Here is a 21,727-nt window from a genome sequence, read left to right as displayed (position 1 = left end):
CTATGCATTATTTCCAAGTGAGATTCTTATTTTAAAAGTCTTTACAATATAACGGTTATGTAATAACTTCCTTTTAAAGCTTAATTCATGGTTGTAACTTTGGAATATAATATATCATGGCTGTTGTCTTTGCTTAGTGGCATTTTCTGTTGGTTTGTTATTGATGACCCTTAAATTCTTGCAGATTAAATAGTGGACTGTTGTGAAAACACTGGATAATCTGCTCAGTTTGTCTTGAGTTTGTAAGAATGTGACACGTACTTACATTTTACCAGAAGCCATAGCTATGGGTGCTAGGATCTGAAAATATCTGTATGGGCTGGGTATTAGGTAAAGATGTTGATGGTTATTGGTCAGATAAGGAAAAGTTATTGGTGGGGTTGGTGTGGTGCTGCTTGTATTTAAATGCTCCCTACATACTGGCTCCCAAGATCTGGAAGCCCTGAGGAGCAGATCCTCAAGTACCCCAAGTGATGCTTTGTAAACTTTGCTTCTTAGTTTAACTCATCAAAAGTGGATAGAGTCTGTGATTAGGCAATAGAAGAAGAAAGTGGGACTTGAGGATGGAGTGGAGGGTCTCAAGACAGAGGAGAAGGGGGAACAAGAGAGGAGACCAAGGGAGGAGGAAGCCACCATGTGAGGAGATGGACCCTGAGCATATGGCCTGGAAAAAACAGCAAGTAACAAGGGACATTATGGCATGGAAATAGGTTAGTATAGCTGTAAACCTGCCCAATTAGGCTTATGACTTGTAAATAAAGTACCTGGATTGTGTGTCTTTTATTTGGACTAGTTAGAGTGTTTAATTCCTTTTTTAATTGGTGCCTTTGACCATGATATTAAGTCTCATGCTCTACTGAAATGAAGTTAGATATTGTACTGTGCATTTCTGGTGGTGCAATAACTTTGCTGTTTTTCATAGAGCATTGAGGTGTTTCAATATGTGTGAAAAAGAGGCAGTGAGTAGTTTTTTAACCTCTGTGCTACTGCAGTGTACACAGAATAGCTTTGTTTGGAATTAGCTAAAGTGATAGATTTGGGTCTTGCTTTACTAACAGTGTTGTTTGTAGCAGAAAAAGTTCTATAAAAGCACACATCATGCTTAACCTAATAGTATTATCGACAGCAATGACCAATTTCTTTAATATACTCATCCATTATTAATGGACTTCTTTATGGTTCAGGTGCCGGGCACATTTATACATCTGGGTGAGATTGCAAATTTGGTTTGGATATTACAAATGCTGGTAAGCTGTTTTTCTATCGAAACTGGAATTATGTTCTGTAAAGCAGTTACTACTGACAAAAATTGAGCTCAGGTTTTTTAGTTGAAGGTGCACTTGTTTCATGACAAGTAGAAAATAATGCTGTTAGACTGTTTTTACCTGTGCGTAAAAGAAAAACTTTAATGTTTAAGATAAAGTGTCATTATAGTATATAAAAATGTTTACATAATGTGCATATATTTGTGTGTGTGTGTGTGTGTGTGTGTGTGTGCGCGCGCGCGCGCGCACGCATGTGGGTATGGATGTAGTGTATAGATGAGATTATCAAGCTACACTGACTTAGTTTCTGGATATGGGAAACAGGAAACCAAACTTCCTAAAAATGATTAGTAAGTTTTTTTTAATCAAATGGCTGGCAGAAACTTGAAATTTCTTTAACATATTAGTTGTAAGTTCTATAGAAAGTTCTTTTAGGAAAGAAAAAATAACCATTCCAAGAAACTTCTTTTCTGTTTTTCCTGTTATAGTGAGCTGCATAGTTCTCCTAAGCAAGGAGATGGTCTTCATCCTCCTTACCACTTCCACCCTTGCCTACCCCAGGGACTTTCTGACAAGGTAAACAGAATGGTTTACATTTATTAAAACATGATACTGTGAGTTTATAGTGACGCGTTTTTGTCTGAACACTGCTGAAAAATAAAAAATCAATTTTACTAGTTTTTGTACTAAGTATGGCCATTCGTGCAGGTGTTTGGAACCTAAATATTTGCACCTGAAAATAATAGAAACCATATTTCCTTAATAACATTTATGGAAAATATATTTTAACATAATGATTAAATCTTATTTTAATGCAGACCTAATATCAGATTCATCAGTGAGTAAGAATCCCAATTCTACGCAAAGAAATTGAATTGATTCTGTTTTTTTCTAGAGATGAAATTGCTTCTTGTGGCTATGAAGGTAGGTATGGAGAAGCTAAGTGAGTTCTATTTCTTAATGGATAGTTGATTTTTTTTATATTTTTAGAAAGATTAAGCCTAGCAAGTCAGTTCTACAATTTCCACTTATGAAATATATATTACAAAGGAAATATTTTAGTCTGAGTCCTTCATCTATACTACCATGTAAAGAATTTTAAATAACATAATAGTCCCTAGTGGACCTCCGGTGAAAACCATAATAATAATAATAATAATAATAATAATAATAATAGTAATAGTAATAGGCATTGTCATGTTTAGCTTCCTTGAGGTATAAAATGATAAGAAATTGAAAGCTATATTTTTCTTTTTCTTTTTCTTTTTCTTTTTCTTTTTCTTTTTCTTTTTTATTTGAATGGCATTGGCGAGGCATTATTCGTCAGTCTTTACAAATAAGAAAAACTCGCCACACAACTGTTCATAACTGCCCTTCTGGGCAGTCTGTCTCTTCACGGACACAGTCACATATATTCAAGAAAACACACAGAAAATTAAGCTGAAACTCGATTTCCTTTTAAATTAAAAGTAAACGATTTTCTACTATTGCTGATGACCAATGTTGGCATCTGTGTGGTGGGTAAAATGAGGCAGGCAGCCGTTGGGAGTCAGTGCTTAAAGCTCTTGATTGGGGGGATCCAGACACCTATGGGGATGCTGCAACAGGCAGCCAGCAACTGGAGATGTTACTCAACAGACAGTTTTCTGAGGGAGCAAAGCTTAAGTTACTGGGGGTTGGCACTCTCTATGATCAGCGAAAAACCTATGAACTCTTAAGTCCTTGGTGTCAGTGAGAAAGACCAGGGAAGAGAGAAAATTCACACACACACACACACACACACACACACACACACACACACACACACACACACACACAGAGTTGATGGTAGAAGGAACAGTGTTCCAGCTCATCATACACAAGTCTTAACAGATACACATAGTTGATGGATGCCCTAACCCTTGTGCTTTATTCTTTGTTCCATCACTTATATATCCCAGCCAAATCTTTCAAGCAGCATTAAATTGCAATGTAATTGTTTTAGTTTTCTTCTAGACAAAGACAGGAGTAATTATTTCATTATTTATCCTTAAAAAGTATTCTTAAAAGACTCACAGATCTAACCACTTATATAAAAATCAGTCATATCTACTTTAAATCCTCAGAATGAGTATCTACTCAAGAGCAATTCTTAATAAATCTCATCAGGAAGCTGAGGGCAAAAATGTGTATAAGAAATCAATTGTTAGTGCCAGAGACGTTGGCCAGTGAGTGATTTGAGGCACCTTAGAATTTTCCCATAATTCTTAGATTATGAGGAACATGCTGGCAGTGAACAGATCAGAACTTGATAACAGCATAACAGCATCAAGTTCTCAGGACACAGTCTTTGGAGCTGTCACACTGAGTAACATCCACACGACTGTGGTAATCGGGGTGGGGGAGGGGGGCGTGGGGGGGGGAGGGTGCATACTACATCCTATCTCCATTTTAAACTTGATAAATAATTTATTTTATTTACATGAAAAATGCATGAAGCTTGGGATTTGCTTCTCAATAACTTAAGAGGTTTCTTATTTGTTTGTAGTTCTCTGTGGTGATGTGAATGTTAAGAAAAAACCCGGAAGCCACTGAGTACTAACAGAGTATTATTTATTCTTCTGCTCTTAGCAAGAGGGCAAGAAACACCTCTAGCTGTTTCTTAAGCAGGAATATGTTCAGTGAATTTCTTTAGTGTTTTACAGTTTTCATGGCACACATTCCTTTGTCATATTTATTTCAAGTATTTTGTTGTTGTTTTGTTTTGTTTTAGTTTATTGAGAATAGTATTGCCCCCTTGCTTTCTGTGTTTGTCTTTTGTATATTAAAAAGGATACTGATTCCTGTGCTTTAACTCTGTGTTTTTCAACTTTTATCCATATTTATCAGCCCTAGGAGTTTTTTTTTATGATTTAGTTTTTATGTATAGAATCTTAAAACCTGAAAATAAACATATATTGATTTCTTCCCTTCTCATTTGTATTTGCTTCATTACCTTGATTTGTTTAATTGCTTGACACTGTAAGAAGTATGTTGAGAAGTGAGAAAAGTGAACATCCTAGTCTTGGTCCTGATTCCAACACAAGTACTTTGAATTATTCTCTCTTTTGGATGACTTTAGCTGTATATTGCCTTCATCAAGTTGAGATAAATCCCTTGTATCCCTATTCTCTGCAGGACTTTCCTCACAAATGGAGGCTGTATTTTATCAAAGGTCTTTTATGTATGCCATAGGGTGGTACTTGTACTTATGTGGTAGATTATGTTAATTCTCATGTATTGACGCTTTCCTCCATCTCTGGGATGAAGTTGCCTTAAACCTAATGAGAAATCTGTTTGTGTTACTGCATTTGGTTTACACGTATTTTATTAATGCCTTGTGCACCTACGGTCATCAGAGATGATGGTGTATGACTTTCTTTTCCGGTTCTTTGGTTTCAGCATCAGGATTAGACTCCCAGTAAACGTTTTCTACCTGTTTTTGGAATATCTTACCTTTTCTGCTTTGAGAATGTGGTGGCCGCCATTTTCATACTTTTCTTCCCCTACCTTTATATCAGCTCAAATAGGATTTAGGAACTAATATTGACTTATTGTCAATACAGATTACAATACTGTGCACACTCAAATGGTATACTTCTTGCTTCTGAAGCATGTATGATCTTGGTTCCATTAATATAGGCGGAAATATTTTCAGAACAAAATCTGCTTCCTAAATGTCATAGTTTAGGGCTCACCTGCTTTGTTTTGCAACATACCCTGTTTTTGCTTTTTGTTTGTTTGTTTGTTTAGTTTTGTTTTTTGAAAAACTGCTTTTATTTGTTGTAGCACAAAACTGCTATTTAGCCTATTAATTTAAAATTAATATTTTGTAATTACATCCTTGATTTATATGAAAACAAGTCACTATACCATTTATTTCACTTCTTAGTGTGTTTTTGTTGAATTTCACTAGGTCCATTAATGAACATAAGAGGAAGGACCATGGAAAGGAGTATATCTCTTACATATTCACAGAAGATTATGCTAAGCAGGAATACTGCATATAAGACCTAAATTTCATTGGAAGAACCTGACTGAGGAAGTGAAAAGGAAAGGATGGGAAATAGGAAAACATTTGAAAATAAGGCTGTTGACAGGCTGGAGAGGAAGGAGGAGATTGAAAATTTAAATTGTGCTACCTGAAACAATGTATTTTCATGGATACAAATATGTCTTTGCCTATTTAAAAAAGTACTAGTTACTATGAGGTAGGATTTATCCATGTCAGTTATGGTACAATATGCTTTAGGAATTTAATTCCTGGGGACTTAAATTGAAAGTTAGTGGTATGGTTATTTAAAAACTCATTAAAAACAATTTAAAGAGATAATTTCACAGTGTAATTGTGTACTTTTCTCCATTTCCATTGCTTATATAGATACGTATTACTTCTTACCATCTTTTAAATGATGTTTAGTTACTTACAATAGTTTTTCTTTATGTGAGCATAGTTATAAATACATATGATAATATAAAATAATACAAAGAATAATGTATTCTACCTTACTTATCTGTTTGTAAATACTCATTTGTGTTTGTGTGTGTGTGTGAATATATGTGTGTGTGTGTATGTGTGTATGTATATATGTGTATATATGTGTATATATATGTATATATATGTATATGTATGTGTATATATGTATACTAGATAAGATCGATGATGTTATAAAATGCATCTTGAAAGGAACCGGATATAGATCTCTCCTGAAAGACACATCCAGAGCATGTCCAATACAGAAGTCAATGCTATCAGCAAACCACTGATCTGAGAGCAACACCCTTGGAGGGAATTAGATGAAATATTGAAACAGTTGAAGGAGGATGCAACCCAATCAAAACAACAATGCCAACCAAACAGAGCTTCCAGGGCCTAAACCAGTTCCGAAAGACTATACATGGAATAATTCAGGACTCCAACCGCATATATAGCAGAGAATAGACTTGTTGGGGCACCAGGGGAAGGGGAAGCCCCTGGTCTTGCCAAGGTTTGACCACCAGTGCAGGGGAATATGGGGGGGATAAACTGGATGTATAGGGGGAATACCTGTATAGGGGAGGGGGATGGGAGGGAATGGCGGCTTATATACAGGAAATTGGGAAGGGGAATAATGTTTGAAATGTAAGTAAAGAAATATATCTAATAAAAAATTTTAAAAATTAAAATATAGGAACCAAGAAGATATCAATGCCAGTTCTAGCTATAATGTTTAGGTCCTGAGATGGAGAAGGGGAGTTAACAAAAGTGAAGACACTGACCACCTTTTGATTTTCAGGCAAGTGGCCACAAATAACTTGAGCCTTCTATATTTATACAATGACAATTGTGCTTACCCAAGCAGTGATATCATTGCTTACATTATTAAAAGAAATCATAATATCCACATTACAAAAGCTCTATCTTTACACAAATCCCCCAATAGTTCCCCTTCCTCCTTCTCCCATTCCTTGAATCAGTCACCACCTAAACTTATTTTGCATTAAAAAGCACAATTTCAGCAAGACAAAAGAGATGTCTGGCCAGGCTTGTCCTGTAAACATGAAGACATACCAGTCTGGTAGCAAACAGGGTTACATAGTTATGCATGGTGAGAGGCCTAATTAAACATTTGTTGGTAAATTATACCTATTTATCTCCTATCATAATTCCCTTTTTTGGTTCTTTTTTTTTTTTTTTTCCCCCCGGAGCTGGGGACTGAACCCAGGGCCTTGAGCTTCCTAGGCAAGCGCTCTGCCACTGAGCCAAATCCCCAACCCCCATAATTCCCTTTTAATTGCAGACAGACAAGTTCATTTTACAAAGCACATCTTCTGGGCATCTTTCTACTATATAGATCTTTGTAAGATGTAATCATTCTAAGAGCCATTTTCAAGTCTCTATCAATCCCACATAATCTGTGCATTTTCCATGTCTCTACTGATCAGATATAGCTTCTTAAAAACAGTTTTGTAAGCAGGACCTACCTCTCTCTACAACTGACACAGACTTGCTCAGTGTGACTGGGTACTTCTCTAAAGATATGATTATAGGTCTCAAATTCCCAGGATTTATGGTAACATCTGGAGGATTGATAGATACAAAAAGAGGTGGCGAACATTTTATCCCTTGAAAGAGTTTTCAGAAAAATGTAGAATCATCCACAGTGTAAGTCAGTGTGACTCCAGATGGCCTTGTCCATGACTGATGAAGTGATACAATTTTGATAATGACTATATGCAGTACAATGAAGAAATGGAGAGCTTGTAGGGCATGCAAACTTGGTACTAAATATAAAGGCCACCAAATTTACCTTGTCAACTGAGAAGTGGTTTCCATGGAATTGCCACAGTAGAATCCTGTCACTGAAGCACTCATATGCTATTCCTTGCAGCAGCTACATGGCGACTGCCAGAAAGAGGTAGCAACTCTGCTAAATTATTTCTGATACATGCATGGGGATCTGAGTGCAGTCTCCAGAGAACATGTAAAAAGTCATGGGACTGTGTTCCAAGCTAATCATCCTGGTGCCTGTGAAATGGAGAAGAAAGAAACCCTGTGGCTTGACAGAGCCCCAGTCTAGCTATATTGGTAATTCCATGGTCAGCTTGAGACCATGTCAGAAAATCAATACAGTAGAGAGTGACTGAGAATGATATCCATTGACCTTTGACCTCCTTATTCACACCTGTGGACATGCACCTGCAGACATATGTACCCCCACATAAACATGTACATACAAAGTACTGCGACCTTATAAGCAGACTCAAGCCTCTTTAGAAAGTTTCATGTCATTTTTAACCTTGCAACATCTCTCATACAGCACACTGTTCCTTATTGTTTGCACTTTATCTTTTTTTAGTTTTAGATATATTATGCCCATTGTCTATCATAATGAATTTCATCTTTAAAAACAACCTCAGAATCATTATATTCATTCAGCCTCCTTGTCTTTAGGCAACAGAAATCATTTTTTTTAACTTATTTTTACAGGAGACTGGAGAGATGACGGAGAAGTAAAGAACATGTACTACTTATGAAGAAGACCCATGTCAGATTCAAAGAACAAGATGACTCATAATCACTGGTAATTTCAGTTTCAGGGACCTAATACTCTTCCTTTTCTAGTCTCTGCAGGCAACCCTAGACATGCAAATACTCACACATAATTTAATAAAGACACAGCCCCCACATACACATGTTTACAATTTAATTTATTTTCTGGCCTTATTTTTTTTTTTACTAGGACAAAGAGGGTAAAATTATACAATCTACTTCAAATTTCTGAAGGGGAACATTTTGCCTTCTCGATAGGAGACAAACCCCTCCAGATTTAGAGGCATCTAAATCCAAGTTGACACAAGTGTCCGTCATATACATTAATGTGCCTTTTGCATTGTCTTTTACTTTTCCATAATGGGTATTGCTTACAATTGTGTTGCTGCAGATTTGGTTTTACCACAGGCTTCTTTGATGCTCTGAGCTGCTTTGATTTTAATTTCTGCTCCTCTCTCTATTAGCTTCTCACCCTACATTGTTATTCTATCTTATCATTCATTTTATAACATCCATGCTGCAAAAATTTGAAGAAGATAACAATGGCTGCTTAAAGTGTACTTCTTTTCCTTATAGTCACTCTATTGAAAAACATAGACTTTTGCCTTTAATTGTTGTTTTGTTTCTTTGACACAAGCTTTTTCCTTGAGTATAATAATATTGTTTTACTCTTTTAAATTTATCCTTTCCAAGTAAGACAATAGAAAACTTGTGGGGGTGCTTTGTAAATGAATATGAGGATGATCCCTCTTGTCTATGTTTTGATGTCTTCTACATTTGAAAAATGAGTGCTGATTCAGCAACTAAATCCTACACAGGCAACCACTGTGGAGAGTCCAGTGGAAGTATTCCAGGACTCCTGATGGATGTCAGCTCCCCTTGGACTCATACACTTGACATTTTTAACTAATATATTACCCTAAACCCAGGTTTTGGGGTATTTTTTCTCATCCTCTACTTCATATCTCAGAAAGAATGAAGAATATCATATTGGAACAAGGTCACTTGATTCTATTTCACGATGTGACTAAGAAACCTGGAATCTCCTAGTAGTATTCATGGTTTGGTTATAAAGGAGAACATTTTGTTTTATTTCTCTAGTTACATATAGTACATTTCAGTGTAGATGCCTATTCCTCCACCATGCAAGGAAAGGTCCCTATAAATCTAAGTGATACAAATACAAGTGCTATTGTCTGGTCACCCTGGTTACACAATACAACTGTGGAAAAGTCTCTGGAATCTACATGCCCCATATTTAAGTTTTTTGATTCATCAATCTGAGTAGTACATGTTCATGAGTCTGAACTTATAGTATCCAGGAGTTGTTTAGCTTATCTCTGCAAGACCAAGTTGCTTTCATATGAACTATATATGTATTCTTCTTTTAATTCTCAATATTATGTTCTGTTGCTGTGTAATAGTATGCAGAAATTCCATGTATGTAATTTTTTTCTTGCTTCAGAAAGGGGTGAAACGGAACACACATATGTATAGGGATACTTTCTCTAAGTCTGAGTATGTATCAGCTTTACAGAATTCTTACCATATCTCATGTCAACCTATTTCCTTACTTTAATTTATGCATATATTTTAAGTCCTATATTTATAGAATTCTAATTTTCTGATTCTTTTAGTTGAGTATTTGCTTGTTTCTGCATGTGATTGCACACATGTGGATGATGGAGTCCAATTTATGGCATTCATTTCCTCCTTCCATTGTGTATGTCCCAAAGACCAAACCAAGGTTAACTGCCCTGGCAACAAATATCTTTACCTACTGAGCTATTTCACTCTTCCTAGTATGTTCATAATTTATTGTTGCATGCCGAATTGCTACTCCATGCCAAAAAAGGAATGTTTTCATGCTGGTGTGTGCTACAATCTAAAACATTTCTTTAGATTAAGACATTGTCCTCTTTAATACCCTATTATGATACATATAATATCTGTGGGCATGCAGAAACACATATACACACATAATTTCACTGACATACACTGTCGGTGCCCAATGCCAGCACCGACTCGGTACCGATAATCGGGTGAAAACCTGCGGGATTAAAGAAACACACACACACACAGGTTATTATTAGCCATTCTTTTGTAAAATTTTTAATGATATCACTACAATACATAAGCTTAGAGATATACACCCACAAACTCTCACCTACAAACTATATAAGAAGGTTTTTTATCAACGTGATATAAAACTAGAGATAACTTGGAAGAAGAAATCTTAACTGAGAAAAAACTCTTCATAAGATTGTCCAATGAAAAAGCCTGTGGGCACTTTCTTGATCAATAATTTTGTTGGAGGGCCCAGCTCACTGTAGGTTGTCCCACTCCTGGGCTTATTGTTCTAGCTTTTATAAAAACACAGGCTGAGCAAGCCATAAATATATACCAATAAACAATCTTCTTCCCATGTCTCTCTAACATTTCCTGCCTGCTTAATCACTGGGATATCTTCCCACCCTACCTGATGCAACTAGGATTTGTTTTAGTGATTTTGTGTTTTGGACTGATGGCTGCTAATGGGAACATAAAATAAGACTCAAGTTGAATCTTTCAACCTTCTAGAAAATGTGTACAATAATTTTATTCTAATACCCTCATCTTTGAGACGGAGGACATCATATATGACAGGTCAGAAAGTTTCTGCCATAAATATAGGCATCCTGAAAGGTTAATTCTTTACAACCAATAGGTCCAGGTAAGAACTAGGTAGATAAATATTAGCAAAATGATTGTACATTGTAAGGTTAGTTTCTATAAGGAAGTAGCCATGTTTGAAAGTGTCATATAATTGAGGGCTTGATAAAGTAGTAATTCAAAGAAAAAAGTGACAGAATGTATCACAGATAAAATATGACCAATTCACATGAGAACAGCTTAGGAATCAGAGAATACACAAGAGTAGAGAAAGAGAGAAAAAAATAGACAAAAGAAAGAGAGAAGTAGAGCAAGAAAGAGAAGTTGTGTTGCGTGGCATGTGTTTACGGAAGCTTTCTGGACATCATTTTACAGATTCAGGTTCTGAGAGAACAAACTATTCACTGGGGAAAACAGAAAAAGCTGGAGAATTAGAAGGATCCAGAAGATTGTAACACATTGTCCAAGTTAATCTGAGTCCAAGCAGAACAACTCATGAAGATGCCAAGAGAAACCATATTGAATCAGTCAGCTTGGAAGGTTGGATTACATGGAGGCTAGAAGGTCCTAGTATTAGGTCTATAAATAGTTGAACAGAGGGAAAAAATACTCTGGCCTCAGCCTAAAGGACGTATTTGCATAGCTTGGCTAAGACTCTTATCTCATCACTTTATCTAAGAAAAGAAAAGTGACATTCACTTAGAAAGAATACAGACAGAGATGGAGACAGACAGACAGACAGACAGACACACATACACAGAGACACACAAACACACAAACATACAAACATAGAGCGGTGTGGGGAGAGAGGGAAGAAGAGAGGGAGGGAAGAAGGGAGAATGCTTGCAGTCAACCATTGAGCTGAGAACAAGGTTCCAAAAAGTGGAGTTAGAGAAAGAACTGAAGTAGTTGAAGGGGTTTGCCACCCCATAAGAAGAACAATATCAACCAACCAAACCCCTGCCCTCGATCTTCCATGGACTAAACAACCATCCAAAGAATACACAAGGATGAGCCTATGGCTCCATCTGCATATGAAGCAGAGGATATCCTTTTCAGGCACCAATGGGAGCAAATGCCCAAGGCTTGATGCCCCAGTGTAGGGAACTGTCAGAATGGGCAGGTTGGAAGGAGTGAGTGGGTGAGTGAGGAACTGCCCTCAGAACAGGAGGCATGAGGGGACATAATAGCCGGTTTCTAGAGGGCAAATCAGGAAAATCATATTTAAAATGTGAATTAAAAAATCCCCTCCCCCAATGAAAGGAAAAGAAAGAGAAATGGAGAAAGAAAAAGAAAAACAAATGGGGGTACATAACTAAACCGATGCCAACTGGTGATGCGGCGGTGTTATTCCCAAGATAGTCAAGCAGCTTCTGGGAAACCAAAGTCTTTGGGTTCCGGGGGGAGTATGGTTGCAAAGCTGAAACTTAACGGAATTGTCTGAAGGGCATGACCAGGAGTGGAGCCTGCAGCTTAATTTCACTCAACACAGGAATCCTAACCAGGCCTGGACACAGACAGGATTGACAGATTGATAGCTGTTTCTCGATTCTGTGGGTGGTGGTGCATGGCCATTCTTAGATGGTGGAGCGATATGTCTGGTTAATTCCGATAACGAACTAGACTCTGGCATGCTAACTAGTTACGCGACCCCCTGAGAGGTCGGTGTCCCCCAACTTCTTAGAGGGACAAGTGGCATTCAGCCACCAGAGGTTGAGAAATAACAGGTCTGTGATGCCCTTAGATGTCCGGGGCTGCATTAGCGCCACACTGATTGGCTCAGTGTGTGCCTACCCTACAAAGGCAGGCGCGGGTAACCCATTGAACCTCATTCGTGATGGACATCGGGGATTGCAATTATTCTCCATGAACGAGGAATTCCCAGTAAGTGCCGGTCATAAGCCCTGCCCTTTGTACACACCACCCTTCCCTACTACAGATTGAATGGTTTATTGAGGCCTGATCAGCCCATGGCCCTGTCGGAGGGCTGAGAAGAAGGTCGAACTTGACTATCTAGAGGAAGTAAAAATCATAACAAGGTTTCTGTAGGTGAACCGGTGGAAGGATCATTAATGGAGAAGGCCGAGGGGGTGTCTGGTCCTTTCTCGGGCCTGTGTAAGTCCCTCCTCTGACCGGGAGACGCGTCCCCGGGTCCCGGTCGTATTCGTGGCATGTGCCGTGGCCGCCGGCCAAGTGAGCATTTTGGGAAAGCTGGGGGTCGTTAAGGAGAGGTGCGGGGAGGGTGTCAGGTGTGGTCCGTCTAGGGACCTCCTCAATTCTCTCTCTCTCCCTTGCTCTTCTGCCTATGTCCTTGCCTCCGTGCACCCGCCTCTGACTCCACCACTGCTGCCTCCTCAGCCGGCACCTCCCTTGCCTGCTGGCCAGCCAAGGCCCTCGGCATACCGAGGTCATTCTGCCTCTTTCTGAACCGGCTCGTGATCTCATCTCGTGTGCACGGGGGGGGGGGTGGGGGGCGCAGTACACGGTGGCCGGGACCCGCTCCCTCTCCTCAGGGCACCTGCCTCACCTCTGCCACAGCTCTCCAGCTCTGAAGGTGCCGGGGTGTCTCTGTCGCATGCAGGGGATGCCTGTGCCACGGGTGGGCTCTCGCAGCCCGCCCCGCCTTCTGGGCCTGGCGTGTCCACCCCGCTCCTGTCCGGGTACCTAGCTGTCCTGTTCCGGCGCGAGAGTTTAAAGACCCCGGGGGAGGGGGTCGCCCTACTGCCCATCGGTCGTCCGCAGGAGGGATTCCCGTTTCCTCCCTCCACCTGGTGCTCCCTGAGACTCAGCGGGCCCCCTCCAGCCGCCGAACCTTCCAGAGGCGGCGGTCGGGGGGCCGTGTCGCGGTCCCCCTCTGGGCGCCGGTGGGGTCCGGGCCCGAGAGCCCGACTTGCCCGCCCATTGGCTGGCCGCTGCCGGGTGCTGGGTTCACGGCGTCCCTTGTCCCGTGTGTCCCTCCTTTCCGTTCCCGACCCTGTCTTTTTTTCTTTTCACATGTATTCTTTAGTTTCCCACTGGCCGGTCTGAGGTGGAGCCGCCTCGCCTTGGCCCCTCTCTTCCGGTTTAGCAGGGGGTGCGGGGGAGCTGATGCTGTGGTTAGCACCCATACGAGTCCGCTCACACCCCAAATACCGATACAACTCTTAGCGGTGGATCACTTTGGCCCGTGCGTCGATTAAGAACGCAGCTAGCTGCGAGAATTAATGTGAATTGCAGGACACGTTGATCATGGACACTATGAACGCACTTGAGGCCCCGGGTTCCTCCTGGGGCTACCCCTGTCTGAGAGGCCTTTGAGGATCAATCGCTGCCACGCCCCCTGTAGTTTCGTTGCCTTGGTGGGGGGCGTCGCGTGGCTGGGACTCTGCTCGCAGGGCCTCTCCCCTCAGCCCTCCGTCTCCTGAAGTTCAGACTGGGTGGCGTCCTGCGGTCGTCCACGCCCGGTGGGTCTGCGTGGGCCTAGATCTCCCTGTCCACCGGCGCCGCGGGCTGGCCACCCTTCTCGTGGCTCAGTCCTGCTCGTTCCGGCGCTCTCGCTCCCGTTCTCGCCTGCTCTCCCCACCGTGGGTACACATCAGCGGGGGCTGGTCAGGTGCCTGCCTGGGCGAGAGAGGGGCCATGGTGCCCGGGTCGGTCATCCCGCCTCCTGTCTGGTGGGAGGCGGGCCCCACCCACTGGGTCCGTGCATTCGCCGCTGCCACGCACCCACCATTGCGCGCAGAGAGAGCAACCTGCGAGAGTCGGATTGGGGATGGGGGATAACGCACCCGCCGGGGCTGGTCTCAGGTACCTCTCCTCCCCCCCCTCCCTCTTGTGGGGCCCGTCCGCTCGGGCACCAGCTGGCGTGACGCTGCTGGCGTCCGTGCGCTGACGGGACTTGTCCCCGGGATGTGGGAGCTGGCCGGGGTAGAGAGGTCTCAGGCCCCGGCCTGGGACCCCGGCACCCTCTCGCTCTCCTCTCCATCCGTCCGCCCGCGGCCACGCGCGCCCTCCTTTCCTCCTTCCCCTGTCAACCGCGACCTCAGATCAGACGTGGCGACCCGCTGAATTTAAGCATATTACTCAGCAGAGGAAAAGAAACTAACCAGGATTCCCTCAGTAATGGCGAGTGAACAGGGAAGAGCCCAGTGCTGAATCCCCGCCGCGTGCCGTGGCGCGTGAAATGTGGCGTATGGAAGACTCAGTCCCCGGCAAAGCTCGTGGGGGCCCAAGTCCTTCTGATCAAGGCCGAGCCCTTGGATGGTGTGAGGCCGTTAGCGGGCCCAGGTTTGCCGGGCCCAGATCTTCCTGGAGTCGGGTTGCTTGGGAATGCAGCCCAAAGTGGGTGGTAAACTCCATTTAAGGCCAAATACCGGCACGAGACCGAAAGCCAACAAGTACAGTAAGGAAAAGTTGAAAAGAACTTTGAAGAGAGTTCAAGAGGACGTGAAACCGTTAATAGGTAAACGGGTGTGGTCAGCGCAGTCTGCCCAGAGGATTCAACCCAGAGACGGGCGTTCGGCTGTGCGGGTGATCCCGGGGGATCTTTCCCACTTCCCGTTCCTCCCGACCCCTCCACCCGCGCGTTTTTCTCCCCCTGCCAAGCGTCCCGCCGTCGCTGTCCCCGTTCCTCCCAACAGGGTGGTCGGCGGGCGCTCAGGCGGCGGGCACGGGTGCGCAGGTGCTGCGGGGGGGGGGGGGATTGGTGGGTGACCGCCCCTCCCCCCATGTTCGGCGACTGGCCGCAGCCAGGCGCCCTTCCACCAAGGCCGTGCACGGAAACCGGCTAAGGGACCACTGGGAAGGCCCTACAGGGAAGGTGACTGGGGGGGAGGGTGGTGCGGTGCGGTATCACCTGGGGGCCCCAGACCACTCCGTCCCGAGTGTTACAGCACCTCCTCTCCATACAGAAGACACTGACAGACAGACTGACAGACACACACAAACAGACACACACACACACAAATACATATTTAAGTATTTAAAATGATGCTTAAAAAAAACAGTCTTCCTGTTTAAAGGGAAGTTGGCTGACAGAACGTTTTTGTGGGTTTTTATCCTCTTTTTTACCAAGTAGGAGGTAGATCTGTTGGCCCTTTTATTAAAAGCCAAAGTATTAAGTTTCAACTTTTCCCATTATGTTCCTTTCACGAAAACCAGGGAATGTTGTTTCTTTGGCTTTTACTTTTTGAAACAAAATGAAAGGAGCTCTACCAGTTGGCCTAGTTTCCCTGTTCCTTTTCCCTCTGCCACGGTATGCTCGATGAAATAAAGTAAATAAATGAAGATTCTAGTTATTTATTTGTTTGGGAGACCCGAACCCTCTCTCAAGAGATACTTCCATCTCCCCTCTCCACACACACAAGGCCTCCTCCCGGTATGTGGGGGAAGGGGTAGGGGTGGACAGGAGCTAGCTGAGAGGGGGTGGGGTGGGGCTGGAGAATGTGCATGTCCCTGAAGGACTGTCCAGGAAATACTGCTGCTGCCCAAGCATGCTTTGCTTCAGCGCTGAGCCAGGCGGTGCCTCTTTAGGGGGGGCGAGTTTTCTGCCTGAAATCAGTGAGTGATGATTTCAGTGTGAATGTCTGATCCCTCGCTGTCCTTTCAGTGCTCTGGCTCATGGCAAATGACTGAAGAAAACCTTAGTTAGACTCACACCCAGCTGTTTGGAAATGGTAATGGAATTGATAGCACACCCTCAGGGAAAGAGGAAGACTCCTTTTGCTCACTCCCAGCCTCGCCCTGCCAGCTCTGGATTTCTAAGTAAGGCTGAATCTGGACCATTTTTACAAGATTTGGCATTTCTGATTCATGTTTAATGTTTAGTTAAATAAAGCTTGTGAAGGGCTGGAGAGATGGCTCCGAGGTTAAGAGCACTCACTGCTCTGTTCTTCCAGAGGTCCTGAGTTTCATTCCACAGAAACCATATAGTGGCTCACAACCCTCTGCAAAGGGATATCCCATGTACTCTACTGCCATGTGTATATGAAAAGGGCTTTAGTATACTCATATAAATGAAAATAAATAAACAAACCTTTAAAAGAATGAAACAAAATGAAGCTTGCAAAGAAATTGAGCATCTTAAAATGCCAGGCACGTCTATCCACAACTTTTATTTTATTTCGTGTGTGTAAAACATAACCACAGAGGTGGTTCCCCCCCTTTTTTTTTTTTTTTTTTCGGAGCTGGGGACCGAACCCAGGGCCTTGCACTTCCTAGGTAAGCGCTCTACCACTGAGCTAAATCCCCAGCCCCGTGGTTCCCCTTTTATTAATCTCGATAGCACAATTGGGACAGAAGTGCAAACTATCATCTACCTATCTGGGAGTGGAGTGGTTGGATACAGGGAGATGGAACATTTGTAGTTAGTAAAGTTCTGCTGTCGGTTTTTTTTCCTTTCCTTTTTGGATAGATATTGGGAGCTTTTTTTTTTTTTTTTTTTTTTTAAAGTACAAATTTTGTTTTCTGTGCGACATTCTGATCATAGTTTCCCATCGCAGAGCTCTTGCCAGATCCTTCCTCCCCATCCACCACCCTGTTCTACCCCAGGCCTGCCCTTACATGTGGTTGATGCATACCCAGGTGAATCTCCATTGGAGAAAGCACAATATTCCCATCTCCTATGACTGTCAATGGCAGATGACTTAAATGCCAGTGACTTCGGACTTGACTCCATTTTTCCCTTGGAGAACTGGGTTTGGATTTGTTGAACGAAGGCAGGCCCTGGGTTTTGAAACAAACAAACAAACAAGCACACCAAAAAATATTTAAAGAAGGCAACAACTGCCTGCACGCCAAGAGACTGTTGACTCCTCTTTGGAGCTAGTAAGATATGAAACTTGCTTAATAAAGTAGAATCCACACAGCACAAAGGGAACACTTTAACAACTTATGAGGAAGAGAGAGAGGAGAGAGAGAGAGAGAGAGAGAGAGAGAGAGAGAGAGAGAGAGAGAGAGAGAAAGAGATCTGTTTATCTCCCTCCTCTAGTTTTTCAGACTAGAGACTTCATCTTCCTCTGTCTCTGGTGCTGGTGGCTTTACTACTGGTCTGGGGGGATTTGGATAGGGATATGAAGAAAAAAAGTCTTGAGTGCTGATTTTAAACTCTCTCTCTCTCTCTCTCTCTCTCTCTCTAGAGCACTCTCTCTCTCTCTCTCCCTCTGCCCTTCTCCCTCTCCTTCTCCCTCTCCCTCTCTCTCTCTCTCTATCTACACACACACACACACACACACACACACACACACACACACACACACACACACATATACACACTTCCTAGGATGAAAGAAAAAAATGAAAAGGAAGGCACCCATGGTGATGCATGAGTTTGATCTCACTTTGGTCTCAGCACTGGAGAGGAAGATAGGAAGGCCTATCTAGATGCAATGTGAAGAAGGCCTATGTCAGATTAGTTAATGGCTAGGTAACTGTTACCTAGCTAGTCTGCCATTTTGTTGCAGTTACTAATATTATAAGGACACTTTCTCATTAGTTGTTTCTGCTGTTACTGCCGGAATTCATTACATATCCTGTTAGGTTCTTCTGTGTGATAACACACTCAGAAACCATACACTGTAGAAGTCAGTCTAACTGCTTTCTTTGTTGTCTAGTTACCCGCAATATTCTTGGACCTGAACCGAACACCCAGCAGCATTTCCCAAAACCATCCATGTATAAGCTTTTATAAGTTGGACCACCAACTCTAGAGCGACAGTGCAGACAGAGACTATTTGGAACCGGACTTCCATTTTGAGTTTTTGTTTGTGTTCTTGTTTTTTTTCCTGTTTTTTTCTGTTCTGTTTTTTTCTTGTTTTTTCTCCTGTCCTGTCCTGTTCTGTCTTGTCCTTCCTGTCTGTCTGTCTGTCTGTCTGTCTGTCTGACTGTCTCTCTGTCTTTCTGTCTGTAAATCCACACATATAGTTCTTTCCACGTCTTATATTTCAAAGCAAATAATGCTGGTTGTGCTTCTCATTTCATTCAATGGTACTACTCTCTAGATCAGAGGAGCCCCCTTACAATTCTCCACAGGTAGTGATGACTGGGTGTTCAGTGCGACTAAGCAGGAGTTATATGGTTGCTGCCATTATGCTTGATCTTACCCAAGGTAGGGTTTCGGGGCATGGTTGCCAAGATGGCTAACAACAGACAGTGATTGAAGCGATGGAACAATAACCTACAATTCTCCCTCTCTGTCACTGTTTCTCTGTCACTCTCTGTCTCTCTTCCCTCCTTCCCTCCCTCCTCTCTCAGACCTGAATGAACATTGGAACTAAAGTAAATGTACAGTGAAAAGAAGCCAGGTGTGGTGCTGCATGTCTTTTATTGCATCACTTGAGTGGTGGAGGTGGGTAGAACCCTGTGAGCAGGCTGCAGACCTGATCCAAGTACTGATTTCCAGGGCTTATGTGCAAAGACCCCTGACTCAACTAAAGAAATGAAGAGGAAATTAAAGAAACAGATACAATTAACTTGGAATAAACCAAACAAACTAAGGAAAAGGAAAAGCAGTATTGGGGTGGCCTGGCTTACAGAGGAGGGGCAAACATTTATTTGCCAATAACTCCTCAGTTACACACACACACACACACACACATACACACACACACAGAAACACACACACACAGACAGAGAGAGAGAGAGAGAGAGAGAGAGAGAGAGAGAGAGAGAGAGCAATCAATCTGTTAATCTGTTTTTCTCCCTCCCCTAGTTTTTCAGACAGGGTTTCTCTATGAATTCCTCTGTAGACTGATGGCTCAGAGGGCAAAGCTGCTGTCTGTTAAAGGTCTAGGGAAAACATGAAGTCCTAGAGGCAATGTGTAGGCCTGAGGGAACTCTTAAGGCCTAGATGCCATGTGAAGGAGTCCTACATCGTGTATACATATATACACACATATTCGTATATATGAATATGTATGTGAATGTGTATACACTCAGGTATCCTTTATTTTATTAGCTTATTTTGACTATAATTTCCATGCTAATGAAAAACAGGAAATTTTCTTTGGCATCGGATTCTTCTTGAACAAAAAATGGATATAAATAATCACATATTCAGATGTTATGTCTAATATTGAGAAGATATTCCCAGATATGGTGTTAATCCATCATAGTCCATGTGTGAACACAAAACAGACTTAGTAAGAATTTTGGCAAGTGGATTTTAAAAACTTATATAGGGTTATTAAGAGCAGTGGTAACATTTTTTAACTTGATATTTTATATATTTACACTGCAAATGTTATTCCCTTGCCCAGTTACCCACTCTCCCACAACCCACCCCCTGCTTCCATGAGGATGCTTTTCCTCCCATCCACCCACTCACACCTCAATAGCATACCATTCCCCTGCACTGGAGAAAGGAACATTCACAGGACCAAGGGCTTCTCCTCCTATTGATGCCAGACAATGCCATCCTCTGCTCCATATGCAACTGAAGCATTAGGCTTTTTCATGAGTACTATTTGGTTAGTAGTTTAATCCCTGGGAGCACTGGTGAGTCTAGTTGGTTGATATTGTTGTTCTTCCTATGGGTTTGCAAGCCGTTTCAGTCTTCCTTCACTCCTTCATTGGAGTCCCCATGGAGTCCGATGGTTAGCTTCAAGCATGCTTGTCTATATCAGTGAGGTTCTGGCAGAGTCTCTCAGGAGACATCCACATCAAGCTCCCATCAATAAGGACTTCTTGGCATCAGCAATACTGACTAGGTTTGGTGGCTGCATATGTGATAGATCCCCAGAGGGGGCAGCATCTAGATGGCCTTTCCTTAAGTCTCTGCTCCACTCTGTGTCCCTATATTCCCCTCCCTCTTGAGTATTTTGTTCCCCCTTCTAGGAAGCACTGAAGTGTACACATTTTGTTCTTCCTCCTTCTTGAGCATCATATGGTCTATGAATTGTATCTTGGGTATTCCAAGCTTTGGACTAGTATCTACTAACTGTGTTAATTCACTCAGGATGGTATTTCCTAGTTCTATCCATTTGCCTAGGAATTTCATGAAGTCATTGTTTTGGAAAGTTGAGTAGTACTTCATGGTGTAAATATGCCACATTTTCTGTATCCATTCCTCTGTTGAAGGGCATCTGGGTTCCAGCTTCTGGCTGGAGGGCCTTTGCACTAGAACTCTTCCAGTCTGATGTCTCTCAGACATGCTCAAAAATTTTTGTCCTGGGTGATTCTACAATCCCATAAATCTGGATATAATATTTTGTGTAAAATTACGAAAGCATTTAATTAAATTAACATATAGCAAAAGTTAAAAATATGGATAAACTCTCTTCCAGCGTAATCTTTTCTTGGTTATTATCAGTATCTAAGATACATACTGGGTGACAACAGCAAATTAAGAATTATCCTGCAGTCCCTTAACCATTTTCTATGTATCTGTGGTGTTGTGTGTTGTAAGAATGTTGGTGGATGTGAGTGTGTGGTGCATGCCTGTAACTGTGTGGCTTTACCCATCTGTGCATGTGTTTTTGGAGTTCTGAGAAGGATTTCAAGCGTCTTCTTTAGTGCTGTTCACTGTTCTTGACATAAGTTCTCTTGTTGAACTAGAAATTCAGTGTGGGATTGGAGAACTGGTCAGTGAGTCCTCAGGATTCAGAGGTAATAGTTATGTGTAGCTATCTCCTATGCCTGGCATTATGTATACATGCTGAATATTCACACCCAGGTCCATATGTTTCTACCCTCTGAGCAATTTCCCAGTCCTAGAGTGATGAATGTTTGCTTAAGATTTGATAACAGACCTGAATTGTTTTCTTTTTTGCTTTTGTTTGTAATT

The 21,727-nt window shown here is 42.2% G+C and overlaps 1 non-coding gene and 1 pseudogene across 1 annotated transcript; both read left to right on the top strand.

Moving 5' to 3' along the window:
* The window catches only part of Nid2-ps3 (nidogen 2, pseudogene 3), a 96,599-nt pseudogene extending 90,983 nt beyond the window's left edge, over positions 1-5,616 (top strand).
* Positions 5,617-14,106: 8,490 nt separating this feature from the next.
* On the top strand, positions 14,107-14,260 carry LOC134486016 (5.8S ribosomal RNA). The gene has a single exon (XR_010064545.1). It is a non-coding gene; the product is annotated as a 5.8S ribosomal RNA (ribosomal RNA).
* The last annotated feature ends 7,467 nt before the right edge of the window (positions 14,261-21,727 follow it).

This window comes from Rattus norvegicus, chromosome 2 (genome assembly GCF_036323735.1).
Source record: "Rattus norvegicus strain BN/NHsdMcwi chromosome 2, GRCr8, whole genome shotgun sequence".
Lineage (NCBI taxonomy): Eukaryota > Metazoa > Chordata > Mammalia > Rodentia > Muridae > Rattus > Rattus norvegicus.
Note: the sequence above shows the minus strand (reverse complement) of the source record. Positions and strands in the feature narration are given on the sequence as shown.